This window comes from Larus michahellis, chromosome 2 (assembly GCF_964199755.1).
Source record: "Larus michahellis chromosome 2, bLarMic1.1, whole genome shotgun sequence".
Taxonomy (NCBI): Eukaryota; Metazoa; Chordata; class Aves; order Charadriiformes; family Laridae; genus Larus; species Larus michahellis.
The window spans coordinates 80,639,454-80,659,537 of NC_133897.1; the positions used below are offsets into that span (position 1 = coordinate 80,639,454).

The window sequence follows — 20,084 nt, forward strand, 5'->3', positions numbered from 1 at the left end:
TTGCTTTTGCCCAAATACTCTCTTTTCTCTCCCTCTTCTGCATCTGCCTGTGCCACCACTGCGCATCCAGTAGTTGATGTTTCAGGGAAGTGGAGGCACTCATAATTATTATTGCCATTCCCAGGTTGCCTTTGCTTTGCAAGTCTGCCCTTAATTCTGGTCTCAATTACCAGGGATTGCACATTTTAATATTACTGTGAATTGCCGAAGTGAGGAGCTTTAAACAGCTCAACAGCCACATCACAGCTGAGGCCTAATATTGTTTTCCTCTAATCAAGAAATGTTAGCTGCGGAGAGGTGTTGAGGTGGGCCTAACAATAGGGTGTCAGGCACGGAAAAGGCAGATTTTCACAGCTTTGTGTAGAACCTGCAAATTTCCTTGGGGATCTAATGAATTAAACATTAAGCCTACGTATACTATGGTAGATATAATTCCATGATTAAATTCAGAAAAAAAATATTAAAAGGCATCTACATGTGAAGACCTCCAAGACCTTTATGTCCCACAGCATAATCGGGAGTGTTAAAATGTAGTGTTATCCTAGGAGGTTCTTCTATAGCAAAAATCACATCATGGGTGTCTATATTTATTATTTCATGTTGATTTTCCACATAAAATACATTCAGCTTGAGAGTAAAGTGCATATTTTTTTTCCTGACTGCAGACCTTGCAAACCGTATGTAGATCTGGACCGGCAATATCTTTTATACAGCTCCCAAGCATGAATGGCTAATTGGCCAAACTGTGCCGCTGTTGAACCTCGTGCAGTTCTATTGGCCTCACTACAATTAGGCAAGTTGAGACTAATTATCTCTCTGTAAACACTTGAGGATGATGCATATAATAGAATAGAAACCTCAGCTTCTGTCTGCCTATCTGCAACAAGTCCGCAGGGCAAAATAAAGGGAAAAACAGCAGAAGAAACTCAGAGTTTTGTTAGACCCCCTGAGCAAGAAGATGCTCTTTTTATGTGGTAATTTTTCAGAGTAAAGTTACATACAAATGGAAAAAAAATCCCCCTCCTCCCCTGCCTTTGGGCTACTGAATGCCTTATTAGATGCTTTTCTCCTAGCGTAAGAGGAATCCCTGACAGAGGACTATCAACCTCTTGGAATGATAATTCGGGATCTTCACAAGCCTTTTTCTCATAAACAAGGCCAGAAAGGATTTTAAGGGAACTGTGGATTAAAACGCATTGCCCGCTTCTTCCCATGATAGCTTCTGGGAGTAACCAAGGAAAGCGCTTTGTGAGCAATTGGTGTCCCTTCCCTTCCATTCCTGAGCATTCAGAGGATCATACACAGCCTGAAGATAAGAACAAAATATGGTCACGGATACCTTTGGAAAATAACACACCTTCCCTTCTAGCTGCTTATGGCTAACATTTGCTACTTTCCTTATGCGACGGCAGAAAATGTGGGTAAAAGCATCATCCATATTCCTAAGGAGGCTGTGAAGGAAGATAAATACGCCCAAAGCTTGTCAACAGCTTGGATAACAGGAGGCCAGAGAGGTGGAAACCACAGACCTCTGTGCTACTTACCTAAATTGATGTTTCAGTGCTGGCATATGCCAATCTTTTTCCGCCTAGAGGGGCATCTGACTCTTTAACAGCCAGGACTTATTACTTCTGAAGGTCTGTCTAGCCCAGTGAATCACAGATATTTTCCTTAAGTGCAGGCCTAACGTCTGACTAAGTAATATGCCAGGACTGATTTTGCAGGGATTTCTGTTTTGCAAGTTGTGTTGCTTTAAATACAAAGGAAAGTAAAGGTTAGTTTAGTTTTGTTTTGTTTTTCTCCTTTTGAACTTTAAATAAACAAAGATAGAACTGCAGAATTAGAAAGAACCTTTATGTTCAAAACAAGAGACTTGACTCACTTTGAATAAATAATAACACTTTCCTGTGCTTTAAGATCCATTAGGTAAAATCAAGTTACAAGGTCCTGATTGTGATCAGCTAGCTGTGGTATGTTAATAGCCTTCACCTGTATGTGAGTGGGAGTATGGAAAGGGAAAATGCTTTCATAGAAAATAAAGCAAACAGCACGGTTATGTTCGCAAGGATATTAGAAGTCTGCAGATGAGCGAGGTAAACAATTGCTTTTATTAATACCAGCAGATCAATGTCACTAGATTAGCAGAAACTGAGAATAAAGCAGAGAAGAGAAGAATATCTGTCTAGTCACACCTCTGCTGCTGAGCTCAATCCCTAGCTATGAACAGTAGCAGCAACTTACCCTGCTAAGTATGTCCTCAAATTTTAAGACCCAATAAAAAATTCCCTCAAGTTTAAAACCTAAACAGAAATGTAGCCATCTGCCTACACTGAGGATGGGCACGTTATCTCTGCTGATGTAAGGGCAGATGAATGCATGAATGACTCAGAAAGGGGTACGGCTCCTCTTTGGCTCTCTACTACTCTTTCTGGAAGGAATAAGCTAATCCAGCCTGAGAGAGGTTGGCTTTCTGTCTTTTCTTGGCTAGAGAGTAGCTGCTCAAATCCAGCTGCTTCACCTGTACCCATGGCAGGAGGTGCGAGGCAGGAGCTCCTGTTCTTCCTCCCAGGCTGGAGCCAGAAAATGATCAGAGCTGACCAAGAAGCAAAGGTGTAGAGGCAAGATGTGCAGCTGCGGGTTTTGAAGGGGTCCTGGGAGCTAATTACCACGCTGATTAGCACTGAAAATCAGTGAGAGTGTGGGTTATAGCTGGGCTTGTCTCTTCATTGGGGTTGGAGAGCTTTAACTCCCACAAGCTAGAAAAGGCTGTATGAATCCCTGTCTCTCTGCCAGCGCGCCAGTATAAAAGCTTCCACATAAAAAGGAAAACAAGTTTCTTATGTAGGCAGTTTAATGTGAATGCAGCGGTGGCTGGACTAGAAATGTTGTCAGCATCTCTACCTAAGAAAGTCTCACACTCTTCATGGCTTACATAGTTGTGTCATTTGGAAAGCAAAGGTGCAATTTAGGCATCTCTTCTTTACAGATATTTGAAAAGCTCTCTCCATAGAATCAGCAAAAAGAATAAAATTTGGAAATCATAAAAAAAAATAATGGTGTAACTTCTGAAAATTTTAGTTCAAGACACCAAATTATTCTCTTGATAGTCCTTTCATTACGTTTTGAATATTTGTTTTTTAACTTCACCATCTATGATGAGATAATATACCTGAGAATTTCCATTTATTGTTCTATACATTATCGTAATATCAGTGACAAAACCTTTGCTCATATTTGGGTCAAAACACTCACTTGATTTGATACATTTCTGTAGTTTATCTTTCCTAGAACATCAATAATCATCAGCTCCTGTGGGAAGTTAACTAGTCAGATCACATATTTCCACAAGACTGTTGCTGACTTCTGTGAAAACTGAAAAAGGGTTTCTGTTTTGCAAATCCACACATGACCAAATTTTTCAATACTATTAAATGTTGTCATGAGATTCTCAGTCATAGAGAATTCAGACTTCGGCACGGGATGGTCTAAGTAGATGGTTTGCTATTGTAATAAATAATGAAAGCTAAATTACACTTAGCAAACAAATGAACAAGAGCTCTTTAAGTGACCCATTCTCGTCTTTACATTATCCTGTTCCCACGGCGTATTACAAAATTTAGTCATTCAAAATGGGTACCCCATTTCTTATTTTACACTGGAGGCAATTTGAGAGGGGAAAAGCAAGGTATGTACTTTCTTTGGGTTAATCAGCTCTACATGTCCAGGGGGAAATAATTTGCAACTTGCAGTTCTAGGGAAAAAACCTCAGAGGTTGTAATGGGTCACACACTGAACAAGACTCAAAAGTGTCCTGCAGGTACAAGAAAAGGAAATGCCATAGTGGGATGTATGAACAGGGAAAAAGTAAAACATCTGAAGCAGACCTTCTCATTACACTTGGCACCGAGAAGGCTTCACGTGGGCTTGCATCCAGGGGGCAATACGTTTCAACCAGCATGTGGCTCGACTGGAGAGAGGGCAGAGACAAGCACCGAGGCAGATTAGAGGTTTGGAAAACGTGACTTCAGAGGAAAGCTTGCAGTTAATTAGCCTGAAGAAGAAAGAACTAAGGAAGCAGTATCATAACAGTCATCAAACACATAAAAGCATGTTGTGAAGAAGAAAGGCACAACCCGCTCTCGGCTCCAACAGTGGACAGCTGACGCGGGAGGCCTCCCTGCTAGCAAGGAAGGATTGGGTCAGATGAGAGGGAGACCTTCTAAGAACAAGGCTCATCTAGCACTGCGGCAGGTTGCGTGGGGAGGCTCTTGTACCTCTGTTCCCAAACATCTTTAAAACCAGGCTAAACTGGAGGTATAATTGACCCTGTGTTCGGGCAGGGGTGGCCTCTTGACCCTGCAGCCCTGCTTTATTTCCATTATAGAGAAGCAGAAACGCCGCTAAGCCAGCACAGAGCACTGGCACCCCTCTCCCAGGCTCTCGTCTCTCTCCGTGGCTGGTAATAGAGGTTTCAGAGGATGTGCAAAAACTCTGTAACACACAATAGCGGAACAAACTGGATGTCAAAAACTTGTTGGTGTTTGGCTTCCTCTTGGAAGAATATGGCTTTATGATCTGCTATATTTTTAAGCCGACCCAGGGTAACAATAGACAGTCTCAATGTACATATACATTTCTAACCTTTTAACGCTTTTCACTAGACTCTTGGCCTCAGTGATAGCTCAGTGGCAATGAATATCACATTTAACTGTGCTTTTGGGTAAAATATATCTCATCATGGCAGTTAGTTATATGTTATACAGAAAAGGTAGTTAGGCGTTCCCAACTTGCCTCCTCTATTTGTTACTTCTATCATGCTCCACGTTATTTGTTTAACCTCCAGACTAAACAGCTTCAAGATTTTCACTGTCTCTTCATATGGAAGTCTTTTTGTGTCTGTAGTAACTTGCATCACTTGTCCCTGAATCATCTCTGCTGGACTAAACAGCATATGCAAACATCACATCTTTTTTTCTGACTGAAGCAAGGGAAGCAAATGCATGGGTAGGGTTTTTTTTTGTGGGGAGGAAGAATTTTATGTTCATGTTTGTTTCTAGAACATTTTTTGCATGGCTGATTTTCCACAGCTGTCAAAATATACGGCTACAGTGGAGGAATTACAGACAGTTCTGAGAGTTCTGCACTCAGGAAACAGCGCATGGAAGGCATATTGATTTCTTTGTCTGTATTGATCCTTCTTCATTACTTAACTCTCAAGCCCATAAAATCTGATGGTTAGAAAAAATCCTGATAACTTATTATTAGCTTATTAGAATTTCTATTACAGGTGATGTGTGTTCTTCCATTCAAAAGAAGAGCAAAAAAATGAATTCAAGATTATTTTTTCTCTCACAGAATTAAAAGTTAACCTAGGCAAATGTAAAAAATAAGGAACAGCATCCAAATTACTTGTATGCTCTGTTCTGCTTGTCCACTATATATGATAGGAGCCTTGTATTTCTTGGCCTTGCCCTGTCTTTGTAAGAACTGTGTAGATTTTTCAACCAGTATGTGGTGCGTGGTGATAATTTGCACAGTTGCTTAAAGGCTGCACTTCTGCTACAAAGAAAAATTGCTAGCATAAGTACAGTGTTGACTCCTAACACAGCCAGACAGTGGCTGAGAAGATATGACAGCACCCCAAACTCAACGCCACCTCCATACCCTTGCTAGAGGAGGTAATGTCAAGGAGGTGAGGAAGGTTCCCACAGGGCAGAACATCCCAAGGCCATCTTCAGGGGGAAAGTGAATCTCAAACGTTACCAGTATGTGGATGTGTCTCTGAGAGGTATCAAACCCTGCCTCATGAGGTAACAAATCACAGCATTTAAAAAATATTTCAATGACAATGTTACCGTTGTGAAAGTGATCAGCTGGGCATACTCACTTTGTCTGCCTTCAGGTCCTTTTGTCACAGAATTATAGCATAAAAGATGACATTTTGTTGGAACTTTTTACTGATTTGCATTATGGCTAGAGGTAGACGCAGAATTCTAATATCGTCTATGGGTTGCCTGGCATTTGAGGGCTTATGCCAGATCTTTTGGGTTATATGAATATTTCCTTTGATGTAATGATATTCTTTATTCTTACAAGAGCTATTTAAAGGACAAAGAAAAATCTCTTTTCAAAATGTGTAGTTAATGAAATAGCAGCCCGTATCACCTAATGCATCGTGCATTTCATAAATATATATTGCAAGTTAGGACAGAAAGCTTTTAACATTTCCTGTGCTCATCTCAATCTAATTCTTTGAGATCTACTGGGTTACGGTAGCTTGCTTTGAGAAATATGGACATAGTGTTGCAGCTGATCTGCCTTTTGGATATTACATCAACACAGCTAACCCATAAAGACGGTACATGGACTCAGAGCTCCCAACCTTTGAGTACTGGAAGTTTACAAGTATACGTTTTATTTAGTTGATAATTCGTATATCTAACAACAGTTTAGAACAGATTCATGTATCACTGGCTGCTCCTTCTAAACCTCTATAGACCCATTGTGACTGTGTGCATGTTGGATTGCAACTTGTGAATATTCAGATCTGGTAGGGCTGTGAACTTTATGGTCTTTTATACAGTAACTGAATGGCTGTGAGTAAGAAAGTACTTTTTCTAAAGTAACATGAAGCAGCCTGTTGTACAAAATTGACTGTAAGAGTCAGCAAAAGTCATGGAGAACAATGAGATGTTCAACTGATAAGACTGGGAACTCTGCCGAAGTCTGAGCAACAGGCACAAAAAAATAAGACCAGACAACAATGGTATAAAAACAGCGTGCTGGGAAATAAACTAACAAAATAAAGAGTGGCCATGCTACTCCACCTACCATTTCTTTTGGGAGGGCTATATTTGGAAAGCTGATTGGAAATAAGTGTAATTACTATAATACAGGTAAGGAGATAGCAGTATGCGCGATCGGGACACCTCCTCTGATCACAGGAGGCACCCTAACACTGTAGGACCTTACTTGAACGTACTTGAACCAAGAAAGCATCAGAGGGATCTAGAGGACACTGACGTCTCTTTTGGGACAACTTCTGGTGAAGATCTACTGTGCCATGAATTAATTCCTAGTTCTCTCTCTTCTTTTTATGCTCTTTTCAATCTCCACATCTATTTGTTCTTTTCCCATACTCTCTTTTTGCCTTTTGAGTGATTTGGATTTTCTTACACACATTTGTGTGCTTTTTGATGTGCCTGTGTCTTTTTCTGTGAATCTGATGTGTTTGGCTAAGTTGGCAGCTTTGTTGCTGCACTGAAAATACCATCAAAAAGGGAGTTACCAGCAAGTCAGCCCAACGTCAGTCCAAAGACACTGTCTCTTGAAAGGGCCAAGAAGTGTGTGGGGGGGTGCCTGCCAGTATCTAGAAGCACCGTTGCACGTAAGAGCCAGTCTCAGAGACCAAAGCCAACTTTTTCTGTCCTTGATGCTCTTTGTCCCTTCTTTGGTGCCTATTTTGTGCTTTTTTCTTGTCTTCAGGGAACGAATATGTGACAAAACAGCTCCAACCCAGCTCAGATGACATTTTGTGTTTTCTTTAACAAGAACGATTACTATCATATCTAATATCAGCCTAATAGTTGCCAAATGGTCTTTCTACAGCTAAAGTCTAAGGAAATGTGGTATATTGCTAAAAAGCAGTTACTTCGCTGTTTATATGTCAGATGCATTAATCTTTTTCTTTTCCGATTCTACATCTTTAATAAAGGATGATAGATTTTTAAGCTAGTTGTTTACCATGGTATTAAGCAGACTGAGATTTCTCTGTCAAATCCATGAATGTATTTAATTGTCTAATGTTCTGCAGTGACAAGGTCGTGTTAACACCATTGAGCCTCTAGACCCGTTAACCCATTGAAACCAACACAGAACTCAGTTGTTTTTCCCTTCATGCCAGGCTGGGTCCCAGGAGGCCCGGAGGGTATTTTACATAAAATCAAACAGTGATTCGCTACCAAATTTTCCATTTCCAAATTTCTCACATTGCTCACACCCAGATAAGTTTCCCAGTCTCCCTTCAATTGCATCTTAGTTACATTTCCCCACCGGTGGACTGAGTATCGTCATCCTTCTCTCCAGCAAAGCTGATTTTGGGCATGACACTAAGGCTACTCCTCCTCACCAGGTCCCAGGCAGAGCTTACAATGGCTGCCTGTTCTGCCAGAGGGGCAGAGGTCCCATTTTTAGAAGTCCAGCCCACCCACTCATTGCTGGGCCATGCTCTGCTCCTCCTTTTCCTGGCTGCGCCTGGGGGGCCTGCCTTTGATACTGTAGAGCTGGCTCCCCATCAGCCTCCAACATGGGGAACAGAAACTCAGAATTAAGGCCATGCCCGCACCCCGGATGAGCCGAGCTGCTCCTGCATGTTATGCCCAGGAAAGCTGCGGTGCAGGACAGTGGAGTGCTGGGACTCTGGGCACAGTCCATCTGTATCCCGGGGCAGCACTGCTGCATCTGCTGGGAAGGGAGCTGCAGGGCAACGGCAGCTACTAATTCAAGAGCCTTTCTATCACTTCTGGAAACAAGCAGGTAAGTCTGCATAGCACCACGTACTACCATTGGAGTTCTGGGTATGGCCTGGGAAAGTTAGCTCTGGATGTGAACTGCTAGGCTATCTTCACCTTAGTAAATTAAATAATGATGCCTGGGCAGTGGATGGTGGTCGTCTGTCTTTCAAGATTGTCAGAATAGTCCCCAGTCTCATGGGCTGTTTCACGCCTACTGGTCTCAGAGCCAGAGAGCCATCCTGGTCATGTTTAATTAACTAGGATAGATGCAGCCTCAGGTTGCTTTTATCATCTGCCCAGATCCTGACTGGCTGCATTTCTCGCTCTCCTCCCAGATGCTGCTACTGCTGAGCACCTGCATATTTTCATTGGCTTACTGCCGCTGTCCCTCATAGAAAAAAAACATGTAGCAGCACCTGAATGGACCATAAATTCCAAACTGATAGAAAGAGATATGCAAATATGACTAACCGAGTAACTTATTTGGTAGGAGAGTGTGAGTGCCTGTGCCTCTGTGTGTAGTGTCTTCTGAAACTCCCTAAGCTCTTGATAAACCTATGCAATCATCTTCTGTTACCTACGGTTTTGTTAAAGTACAACTTTAAGTAAAATGTGACTGCTATTGTAAACCTGAGTTTATGCACATCTAGGAAGTTACACAAATGTGAAACTTACTTCTTATTTTTACAGGTGATATTGGCAGGTATATATAACCTATCAGTTCTTAACACAAAGCCATTGTGGTGATAATACTTCTGTGTGCATTAACTGGTTCTGAAGTGGAATTAGTGATATGTGTGCTCTAGCACATTCAGATGTTCACAAATCAGAAATTTTAATTTGAAGAGAACAAAAATAAAAGAGCTCATCTGCATCATTAACCGATGTTACACAACATTTCATTTTGAAGAACAAAGCTATTTTTAAATTATAGGAGTCTTGAAAAATGGCCAAACCTCTAAGTAATTTCTACTTTCACACATTATAACCTGCCTGAGAAGTAATTTACCTGAGCTTTTTTTGCTCTGGGTTGCAATGATTTAACAGCATGTGCAAAATTAGCACTCTCTGAAGGACAGGAAATAACAGCTGTGAGGAGAGGTCTTACTATAAAGCATCAACAACACTGCAAGCAGTTGTCTGGCAATAACCTAGCTTTTTTCTTTTTTCTTTTAATACTCATTAAAAATACCAGATCAATAACAACAGAAGCAGAGCACCTCTGGTCATTTATACAAACCAGACAAAAAAAAGAAGTCTTCCCCCATCTACCATAAACACACATCACCTGTGCATCAAATTGCATAGGTCTTTGCAATCATTCAGTAATTTTTCTCTCTTACAAGATTATGAAGAAGGTCATGGCAGCTGAGAAACTGGAGATTTTCTTCTTCTACTATTATATAAAAAAGCAGCTACAAAACATAAAGTCTTTCTGAGAGGGTTTTTCTCAACAGACAAACCAAACCAAAAAGAACTACTTCAAGCCACATTTATTTTTCCACTCCTCACCACTGAAATGGACAAAAATCAATCAAAACATCCCATTTCACTCTTACTCTCTCCTGTTCTTTTCACTTTCACTGAAGAGAGATTTCAGTACCGCTTGAGCTTTTTGAAAAGAAAAAGAAAGAGAAAAAGAAAGAGAAAGAGAGCATTCAATAAAAATTAAAGCTCTAATAATACACTTTGGATCTTTGGACTGAGGGGGGACCTTATCAACACTTATAAATACTTAAAGGGTGGATGCCAGGCTCTTTTCAGTGGTGCCCGGGGACAGGACAAGAGGTAACGGGCACAAACTTGAGCATAGAAAGTTTCACCTAAACATGAGGAGGAACTTCTTTCCTTTGAGGGTGGCAGAGCACTGGCACAGGCTGCCCAGAGAGGTGGTGGAGTCTCCGTCTCTGGAGACATTCAAAACCAGGATTTTGAATTGCACGCGTTCCTGTGCAACCTGCTCTGGCAGGGGGTTGGACTAGATGATCTCCAGAGGTCCCTTCCAACCCTACAATTCTATGATTCTATGATTCTACATGTACTTGAAGAAATAGGAAAACAGGCTTCAAATATCTGCTTTGAAACAGGGAAAGAAGCGATTTCAGATTGGACTTCCAAAGGCAGAGGGTCACACAAAATTTGGTTATGTGTCGCCTTTAATCTCTCCTGTTTATTTTATGCCACTTTGCATAAATAATTAAGCATCCATAAGTACAAAAGAGAAACAAGAGGGACTTTACAGCTCTGTGGTTAGGATACTCACCTGAGAGTCTGGAAACCTGCTTTCCATTTCTATTCCAAATAATATTTGTCTGTTTTACACAGTGGAGCAACAGTGCTAGGATGCAGAGCAAAGATGGTACTTCCTGAAATGCCCAGTACCCTTTTCCAGGGTTCAGATATGCAGGTTCTCACATGGAGGAGAGAACTGACTGACATTGCAGAAATCCTCACAATGGACAAGAGTGGCGATTGCAGTTCCCCTTCCCTTTTAGCTAACACACCACCACATCCCATTTCTGTCTGTCCAAGCTGTTCCACAAATACAACTTAGATTCACAGTTATGTTTGGAAATGGCACATTTTGGAAGGGCATTATTTTATATATTTAAATACATAGGCACACAGTTATATCGATTTCCACCTTAATTTTCAACAAACATTTTTGAAGACAGAGACAAATATGTTTCTGAGGTTAGCCGGTCTACATAACATATTCAGCACAGGGTAGCCATTTACCATTTTCTTATAGTAGAATTGGTTAAACTTTAGGCAAGCTACGAATAGCCATATGCGCAGAGACTTACTTTCAAACTGCTGACACACTGTGAACTGCAAAAGCACCAGTAAAAAAAAAATTATCATTTTTCAATACAGGTCTCTAAAACACACACATAGTTTAAAATAAATTGACTGAACATTTAAACCTGCCTAATTTTGGAATCAATTCCACGTTTGAAATAATCTACAAGTTGAAGCAGCTGAAGCATAAAATGTGTTTGAAACTGAACAAGTTTAAATATTGAATCAATTTTGACATAAATGTGTTTGCATATTAAGGCATTAAAAATGAATCCAGTTTAAATATTAAGCTGATGAGAGAAAGAGCTGTGCTAGGGAAAAAAGATTAAGGATGACCACTAAAATTACAACACACTCAAATATTAGAAAATCCTGGAGTTTGTTATTTAATCTTAGTGAAACAGCTCTGGCTAAAGGAAAAAGGCAAAATCCTGTAAGCATCGGTATGTAAAAGAGCTAGTAAGGCATTTGAGAGCACAGAATGGTGCGTAAAGAGTTTATTACTCAGTGTTTATCTGATTTCAAGGGCCATCCTACAAAATCACAGCTCTAGTGTGGTGTTTTTTTTCCCCTTTAGCTTTCCTCAGGAGTGACAGAAGGGCCCACAAACCTCACCCCTCCATCCTGTAATGCCACTGTACTCACAAGCCATAATCTTTTGAAATGTGTTAGCCGTCATTGATTGAGACTCAAAACAAGGTTTTCTTCATATAATCGAACACACCAAATAACCCTATCCACGGTCTGCTACAGTCTGAGGGCGAATTACCTGCCCCTTCCACCCCCTTTCCAAGGAGAGAATAAACTGCGGTCATAGCACAGCCTCGGTCATCCCTTGCCTGTACCCGCAGGTGCAGGATGCTGGGGCCAACAGGAGGGGAAGGGACGCAACAGTAGGGTACAAAGTTCCACCCTCAAAAGGAAAATAAGGTTAAGGCAGTGGGGCAAATGTGCTCAGGCAAAAAAAACCTGACATGCTGCCATAAGCAATTTCATTAGGTTAAGAAGTCAGGCTAAATTAGGGCCCTCTGCCTTGGACCCATCCAACTGCAAGTGGCTGGTAAGGCTGCCATGAGGGAAAGCACATTAAGGGCTTCCCAGCTCAGTGCTGCTGCTGGGAGCAGCAGCAGGTTCAGTAACTCAGCCTACATTTTTCACCTGAATTCAGATGACTGAGTATGGTCAGATTTCATGCTATTTAGTCAATTACTCACTTGGGCCGCTCATCCTCTGTTGGGAAAGCTGCACCCACCCTGCTCTGTGTGTCGCTCTGAAAGTCCACATGGCCGGAGACACCCCTTCCCCTCGCAGAGCATTCAGCCGCACGTAAATGTGAGCCACCGATGTATCCCAGTGGCAACCTAGATGCACCTGAAGCCTAAGCCTTCCTTCACAACCTTTCCAACAAGCTGGCTTTATGTCAAGGTTCATCAACCAGTTTACATTCTGCCTGCAATATTAATTCCACAGCCAAAGGGAGATGACTGTTGCTTAACCATTTTGCATGTGAAATTGTCCCTTTCTCCACCTCGCTGCCTGGCACTCTTCCTGCTGCAGAGATCAGCTGAGCTTAAACAGCACGGGTGTTCCAGGTGAGGAGTGCGGTGAACGGGCAGCAACACACCCTCTCGGAAAACACCCTCGAAGCATTAGCCAATAACACTAAACTGTCACTGCGGTGAGTTTTGGTATTCACAACCAAAATTACAGAAGGATCAGTCTCTTGAGACCCGGCTGGCATTTCTGCTGTACTTCCCAGCGCTGACACCTACTATCCTGAGTAGCAAAGCACATACACCACCTCAATACCTCTCCCTGCCACCCCCAGTGCAAGAAGGTGGCACTTTTGTAAGAACAAATGAGACCTGGGTTTGAAGCCTTGACCATCTGGAACGCTGAGGTCCATATTCACCAAAATAACCATTACTGCAAATTGTAACAGTTGATGGGCTAAGTAGTTCCTTAAGGAGAACGTCAAACACTTAGACCTTTGGAATGGAGTCTGCTTGCTGCTGAAGTTTCAAAGATGATGGCAGTTTTAGCTCTTTGTACTCTCTCTGTGTGGAAATCTCACAGAAGTTATTTTTTACTGGAATTTTATTTTAATAATAGAAAAGTTTATGCATGACAAGAACTATTGTCTGACTATGTGAATTTGAAGACAATTAAGCTGTGGTTATCAAAAGATAAAGAAGTTATCTTATCAAATGTTATCAAATGTTAAAGAAGTGTTGCCTGTAGTTGTGCAACGTGCATTAAAAATGTAGTCTTCAGGAAAAAGCAAACACTGATGCCTGACGGTAGGAGGTAGAGAATCAGCCTCCTGCCCCACAGCTGTGAAATTCCTCACCACTGTAAAAGCAAGGCACACCAATGCTATCACACTCACATATATTTTTGATATTTGCCTTCATCTTGTAAAAAAATAATAATGGAACCTGAATACGCAGTATCTGCCGCTCCGTTTCTTGTATCAATTCTCTTCTTGCCCATGAGGATGGCAGACAATTTTACTCTGTGACACGTTGTATGTCCCTTGAAAGGTGACTGGAGTTTACTCACTCAGTTTTAGTTGTTTCAGGGTAACAACTCAGAAAGATAAGTATCAAGAAGTGAATGAATAGAAACCCAATAATTTTATCATCTGCTTCTTAGTCTATTTTTTTTTAAAATGACTCGTGATCCATGAAAATGGATGATCCACGAAGTTTGTTCCTGAAGTCTTATGAATGCATTTGCGTCACTTGACATGACAGCAACTCACTGACGTGCGCCCCGGCCCTGGGTGCCCGGGAGTCCAGGCAGTCCGGTGGGCAGCGGGACAGGGACGCCTGTTTTGCACAGCAGAGAGCAGCTGCGCACGCTTCGCACATGCTGAAGAAAACTCCTTCTGAGACGAAGGCCCTTCTGAACCACGTGCCAATGAGCTCATCTTGGTGATGTAAAGCAAAATCCTTTCAAGTTGATTGGGGTCGTATGTGTCATCATTAACTTTACTGGGGGTAAAATCTAACACGGCATTTTTGTCAGCCCTAGCCGTGAGGACTGGCTAAGTCAGACACCTCCCCAGCAGCTCTGGAGCACAGGACAGGCTGTAAAATCCCTGCTGCAGGGATTTTATTTAATTTCCTTTATTCGTTTGTTGACCACCTTTCCTTCATCCTTTATTGTACGTGAAGCATCTTCTGTATAAAAGGACCGAAGGAACTCGATCCTGCTTCTCCTATCTCAGCCTGAATAGGTTAAATTGCCATGGTTACCTCTCCTGTGCTGCTAGACCTTGAAATACATCTCTATTTCACTTCAGCTTTCCAAGCTCAACGCTGAGCTCTAGACAAATTTAGGAAGACTTTTCATCAGGATATTAGCTCCCCTCCCAGAAGTCCCCTTTTGGGTTTTGTTCATGCCTCTAGCTTCCTTCTGTGCCTGTTTAAACCAACAGTTGCAGCAAACCTCCAAATCAACAGCCTTGTCAGGATGAATAATCTAAAATTAATGTGCACTTGTCGACACGCATTACTGTTCCTGACAGAGACGCGTTGCCTGCGCTGGCTACAAACCGACAATCCTTCAGAAGAAGTTTGCTCACTGCAATCCAAGGGCTGATGGAGAGCCGGGGTAAGGCTGGGAGTCGGATTTCAGATGATAAGTACAATGGTTCCTGACACATAAGACTCAGAGTGAATTCACCAAAGACCAGGCTGCTTACTTTTTTTCCTGCTGTTTGCTTTATTCTCACTGGTGACAGTTATCGCATTTATACAGCACCCCCTGAGAAATCATCTAGATCGGTTTTGAACATCTTGTTTTTACCACCCTCAATTTCAAGCTGCGGAGCAGGAGCGTGAATAATCCAGTGCACCACTGATAGACTACAAATGCACGCTTTGACTCTTAACTTTGTGCCTGGCACTCCCCCTCCCACCTTGGTTTTTTCCTATCCTTGGCTCTTGCAAGCCTTCCTCAGCAACCAAGTGTGCTCTTTAGCGGTGTTGTGGGCAAACAGCAAAGAAAGAAGGGGGTTTCAGAGCCAGAGAAACACAATTCATGAGAACAGTATAGGGTTACAGCTGTTAGCACTGCGCCCACCGAAGTAATGAAATCAACTAGGAATGAAAATAACAGAATAAAATATTGCTCGGATTCTCCCCCTCCCCCCCTTTTTTTTACACAGCTCAGTAATCAGCATTCAGCATATTGCTGCATTTTTAAAGTTAACTGTTACGGGATTCATGAATTCTTCTTCATGAATACCAAAGGACTCGGTCTTTTGCAATTTAATAGGTAACAGAGTCGCTTTAAATAAACTGTCGCTAAGCTTTCGTATGTCAACAGTTATATGAAAATTGAAAGAGGCTTTTATTTTTGGTTTTGCTTGAACTTCATCAGTCCCTCACCCTCTCTGCTCAGCCACAGCTCAGGCCAAACTCCTCCATCTCCAAATCTTTTCAGGATGACCTGGCAATAGCAGGGTGGCACCTCGCTTGAGGATGGGGGGGACCCAGAGCACTTCTGGAAACTCGGAGGCAAGAGATATCTCCTGGAGGGGGAAATTTTCGGGGAAAGAACACATGCACTGCCCGTACGGAAGGCGGCTGCAGTCTGGCTGCTTTGCTCCCCTGGAGCAAAAGACAGCCACGATTGCCCAGGCTCCCCCCATGAGCACTCTGCCTCACCCAAATCGGGGCTAATCTCACACTTTGAGGCAGCAGGTGACTTGTGGGGACTTGAGCGCTGCAGCCCTCATCTCCACACCTTGCACCAGCTCCCATCCAGCTCTCATCCCCTGGTAAGGCCGTTCCGGGGAGGAAAACAGCCTTTTTCTCCTCCACACCAGCGTGCACCAGGGAGGTGACACAACTGCTGACATTTTAATGTCTAGCTTCCTGGCTGCTCAAGGCACCGAGGCACCGAGGCACCGAGGCTTTTGCCCTGGGAGATACCGGCCAACTGCCCTGATCTGGCCGGATGAATCCTCAGCTGGGAAAAGCCTGCCCCCAGGAAAGGCTGTTCTCCTTTCCTGATGCCGCCTCTGAAATGATGTGGCAGGCTGCCTGCCCGCTCCTGTGCCCATCCGGCCACCGGCAGGCTGGAAGCGCATCTCTCCGGGCAGCCAATCCGGGGGCGGCAGCAGGGGCAAGAGATAGGAGAAGCAGCTTCTGGCAGTCAGAGAGGACAAACCCGCTCCTTGGGGAAGTGCAGCCTGCGTGCAGGGAGATCTCTATGTGACTGAAGGATGAAGGGAGAGAGTGGGCAGGGAGGGAGGCTGCAGAGGTTGGGGCAAAGGGTGAAAACAGCGGCAGCATGCAAACAGCTTTGCAGGCAGAAAAGGAAAGAGCATCCCCTGATGCATCCCCTGATGCTCTTCCTAAGGGATGATTCTAGGTAATTTCTGGGGAATTGCAGATTATTTTTCTTTACTGTTTTCCCCTACTCTCTTTCCACTTTTCTAAGAAGAAAATTACCTAGAATTTACTAAGCTGCACAAACAGCTAGTTGGCAGCTTTCAGCGTATTTGGAAAAACACTTCCTTGGCAGAACCCGCATACAGGTTTGTAACTTTGGGATGATATTGTCATAATACGTCATGGGGCTCAGACTAGCATCCCAGCAGATTAAACATAAAAGAGTTACCGGCAGTGTTTTCTCACAAGGGACTTACTGCCTTAGAAATACATGTCCCTGGCTGGTGCTGGAGAGCAAACACCTCAGCAGCCCTTGGCTAATGCTGCGTGGCCCATCTCTTCATCCTTTGCCGACTGCAAACAAAACTGAGGTCTGGATGCGAGGCATGCCTTCATTTATTGTTCTTGCTTTTGGACTCTTGTCTAGCCAGGGAGGATGTCTGAATTTGAGCTAAGGGAGTTTTAGGGTTGGAGGAAGGAAAGATGTGGGGAAAATGGGAGCAAGAAATTAAACCGCAGGAATTAGTTCCTGGTATACAGTGGAGTTTCATGGCTAGGCATGCTCATTTCTATTGCAGAAGTTCCTACAAAAGTGCTGGAAAGTAAAAAGGTATCTGCATTTTAATAATGATAATGGCCAAGTTGTGGGCTGGTTTCATCAGAGGGTTGACACATAGGGAAACAAGGTTCCCTCTTTATGTAAAAAGGGAAACGAGTCAATTTAAACCCAGATGGAGTTTGAGTGCTGGCTTTAGGGGGCTTCTGGGCCTCCAAATCATTGATCGTCTCCAGCACCCAGTTAACACTCGCTGCTCTGGATCCAGGCTGTGGGCAGCTGTCGGCTCAGAAGTTGCCCTGTGCTCTCTGTCTGTTCACCGCCCTGCAGGTCCTGGGGACACGCGAAAGGGGGTGAACAAAACAAAAGTGGTCCCTGACGATTATTTTCCATAGAGAGCATCAGTCTTTTAATGATACACACCAGAGGTAGTGTTGGTTTTGCATGCCTTTCTATAGGAGCCAGGTGAGCCAACCTGTCATTTTTATCTTTTTTTTCCCTTTTGCAAGGCTTTCTGAAGACAAGCTGCTGGGAGGCATCGTCAGCGTTACTGACTCCCTGCTGCCTATTAGAGTACAGGTTACATCTCATCAGGTTATGCTATGGCACATGTCTATGAAGACAACATGAGGTGAGATTATGCCACAGAAATTAACAATGCAGAAAGACATTTTCTTGATTCACAGCATGGCATCAACTTATACATCGGAGTAGTGGATTAAGGGCTTCCAGCAGTGAGGTGGGGAGGAAGTAACAGAACAAGCTGCCAACTGGTAAATAGCCACACTAATTTTGCAAATGCAGGTATTTCATGTCTTTCCTAATCTAATCGTGAATGCAAACTGGATTACTGCATCTGACATGACAAGAATAAAACAGCACCAACAGACTCTTGAAATTAGCAGAGTGAGTTTGCTGGAGGAATTACATTGCTGATAAAGGGCAGTCCTAAAAGGGGGAAAAAAGAGGGGGGAAGGGGAGAAAAAAAGCAGAAGCAGGCCGCCTTTTCCCCTAAATCAGAGGCACAATTAAGAAGCTAACTCTAAGAATAGAAGATTTTCCCTTCTGGTACTTGCTGCAGCATGGAAATTAGTGAGACCTCCTATGCTCAGCTGACAGGAGAATTTAGGGAAGGACGTGGCCAAGACCAAAGGCAGTGGTAGCACATTCACAAGGATTGGCAAGGATGGGCCACTGGAGATGCCTGGAGGTCCAGGGGAGAAATCTGTGAAAGTGCAGAGGGCAAGGAGCAGAGCTGTGACCAGGCGCACCTCCTCAGAGAAGTACTTTTAGTACTTCTGCTCTCGCCTGCCTTTCCCGTGCTGTCTGCTTTGGGCAGCCGTTTAAATTACTACGGAGTTACTGTAAAGAGAAAGTACTCAAAACTGGTTTTATTTCTGATGTCATACACTGTACAGAAGTGCAGAGCAGTAGAGAGTCTTGCTCTGAAATCTGCTACTTTTCTGTGTCATTTTCAGCTTGTTATTAACAGAGCCCTTACACCTAGAAAAGCTGCATCGTTTCTTTAAGCTCCTACCTCCTCAGCATGCCTGAGATGGTCTCCAAACTACCTAAATCTTATGTCTAGAAGAAGAGGAGTTGCACGTCACCCTAAGCTGCAGGCTGTTTCCTGGCTGCTGCAAGTAAAGTTTCCTGGCTGTTGCTGTAAAAGACAATGAAAAGAGCAAAAACACGCTAAGAGAATGGTTGCAAAAAAGAAAAGCTCTAAATCAGAGAGGGAGCTCTAAATCAGAGAGGGAGCAAGAGAAAAACCAAGCAGGCCAAAGAAAGTTAAAGTAATGAAAAAATAATATCTCCTTTTACAGGTGTCTTCTGTGGAGAAACTGGGCTGAAAGCCAAAATGAAAAGGCTGCGGCAGCAGGGAGGAGCAGATCCCACAGAGATAAAATGGGAGAGGGGACTGTCTCTGCAGGCGTGGTGAGAAGAAAACCAAATCATTAACATTGCTATGGAAAAGACCAAAATAAAGCGAAGAATTAAAGGAGCAGAAGCTATTTTTCATAGGCATTGGAGTTATTGGGTCTCAATCCCTTTCCCCCTCTCCTCTGCCCCGAACAAGGAAGCTTTGCCTTTGCTGATAAATGAGTGTGGCTGGGATGGAGAGGCTGCTTTCAGGGAGCTTTGTGCAGTACCGAAACTTCCTAGAGAAAAGCCAGTCTCCATCCCTGTGGCTGGCAGCAGGAGGGCACTGCCTACGAGCCCTTCCACCAGGCAAGCTGGGACCAGCTGCTATAGGATGGCAAAAGGAAATGGTAGGACACTCAGCACAGTCTGGGGAGGTGAGGAACAAGGAGCAGCAGTGATGGAAGACTTGAGGTTAGGAATCAGACAGTGGCAAACACTGTGAAGTCACCACCCCCAACCTACACTGCACCCCTGAGTGTCTGGAAAACCTGTCTTTAGGAGTGAAGGCTTAAAGAAAACATTAAAAGAACAAACTGAAAGAGGGTAGATTTAGATTGGATATCAGAAAGAAATTCTTTACTGTGAGGGTGGTGAGGCACTGGAACAAGTTGCCCAGGGAAGCTGTGGATGCCCCATCCCTGGAAGAGTTCAAGGCCAGGCTGGATGGGGCTTTGAGCAGCCTGGTCTAGTGGGAGGTGTCCCTGCCCATGGCAGGGGGGTTGGAACTAGATGATCTTTAAGGTCCCTTCCAACCCAAACCACTCTATGATTCTATGAAACTATTCAGCCCTGGAGCAAAGAGAAAAGAAAAAGCGCGAGTCAAAGAGAAGGAGATGGAAAAGTTTAAGCCTCAAGCCAGAAATGAATAAGCTTAACGCTACT

The 20,084-nt window shown here is 43.3% G+C and overlaps 1 protein-coding gene across 1 annotated transcript in view; it reads right to left on the minus strand.

The window, feature by feature from the left end:
• CDH20 (cadherin 20) overlaps nt 1–20,084 on the minus strand; it is a 119,109-nt gene that overhangs the window by 70,282 nt on the left and 28,743 nt on the right. The window lies entirely within an intron of this gene.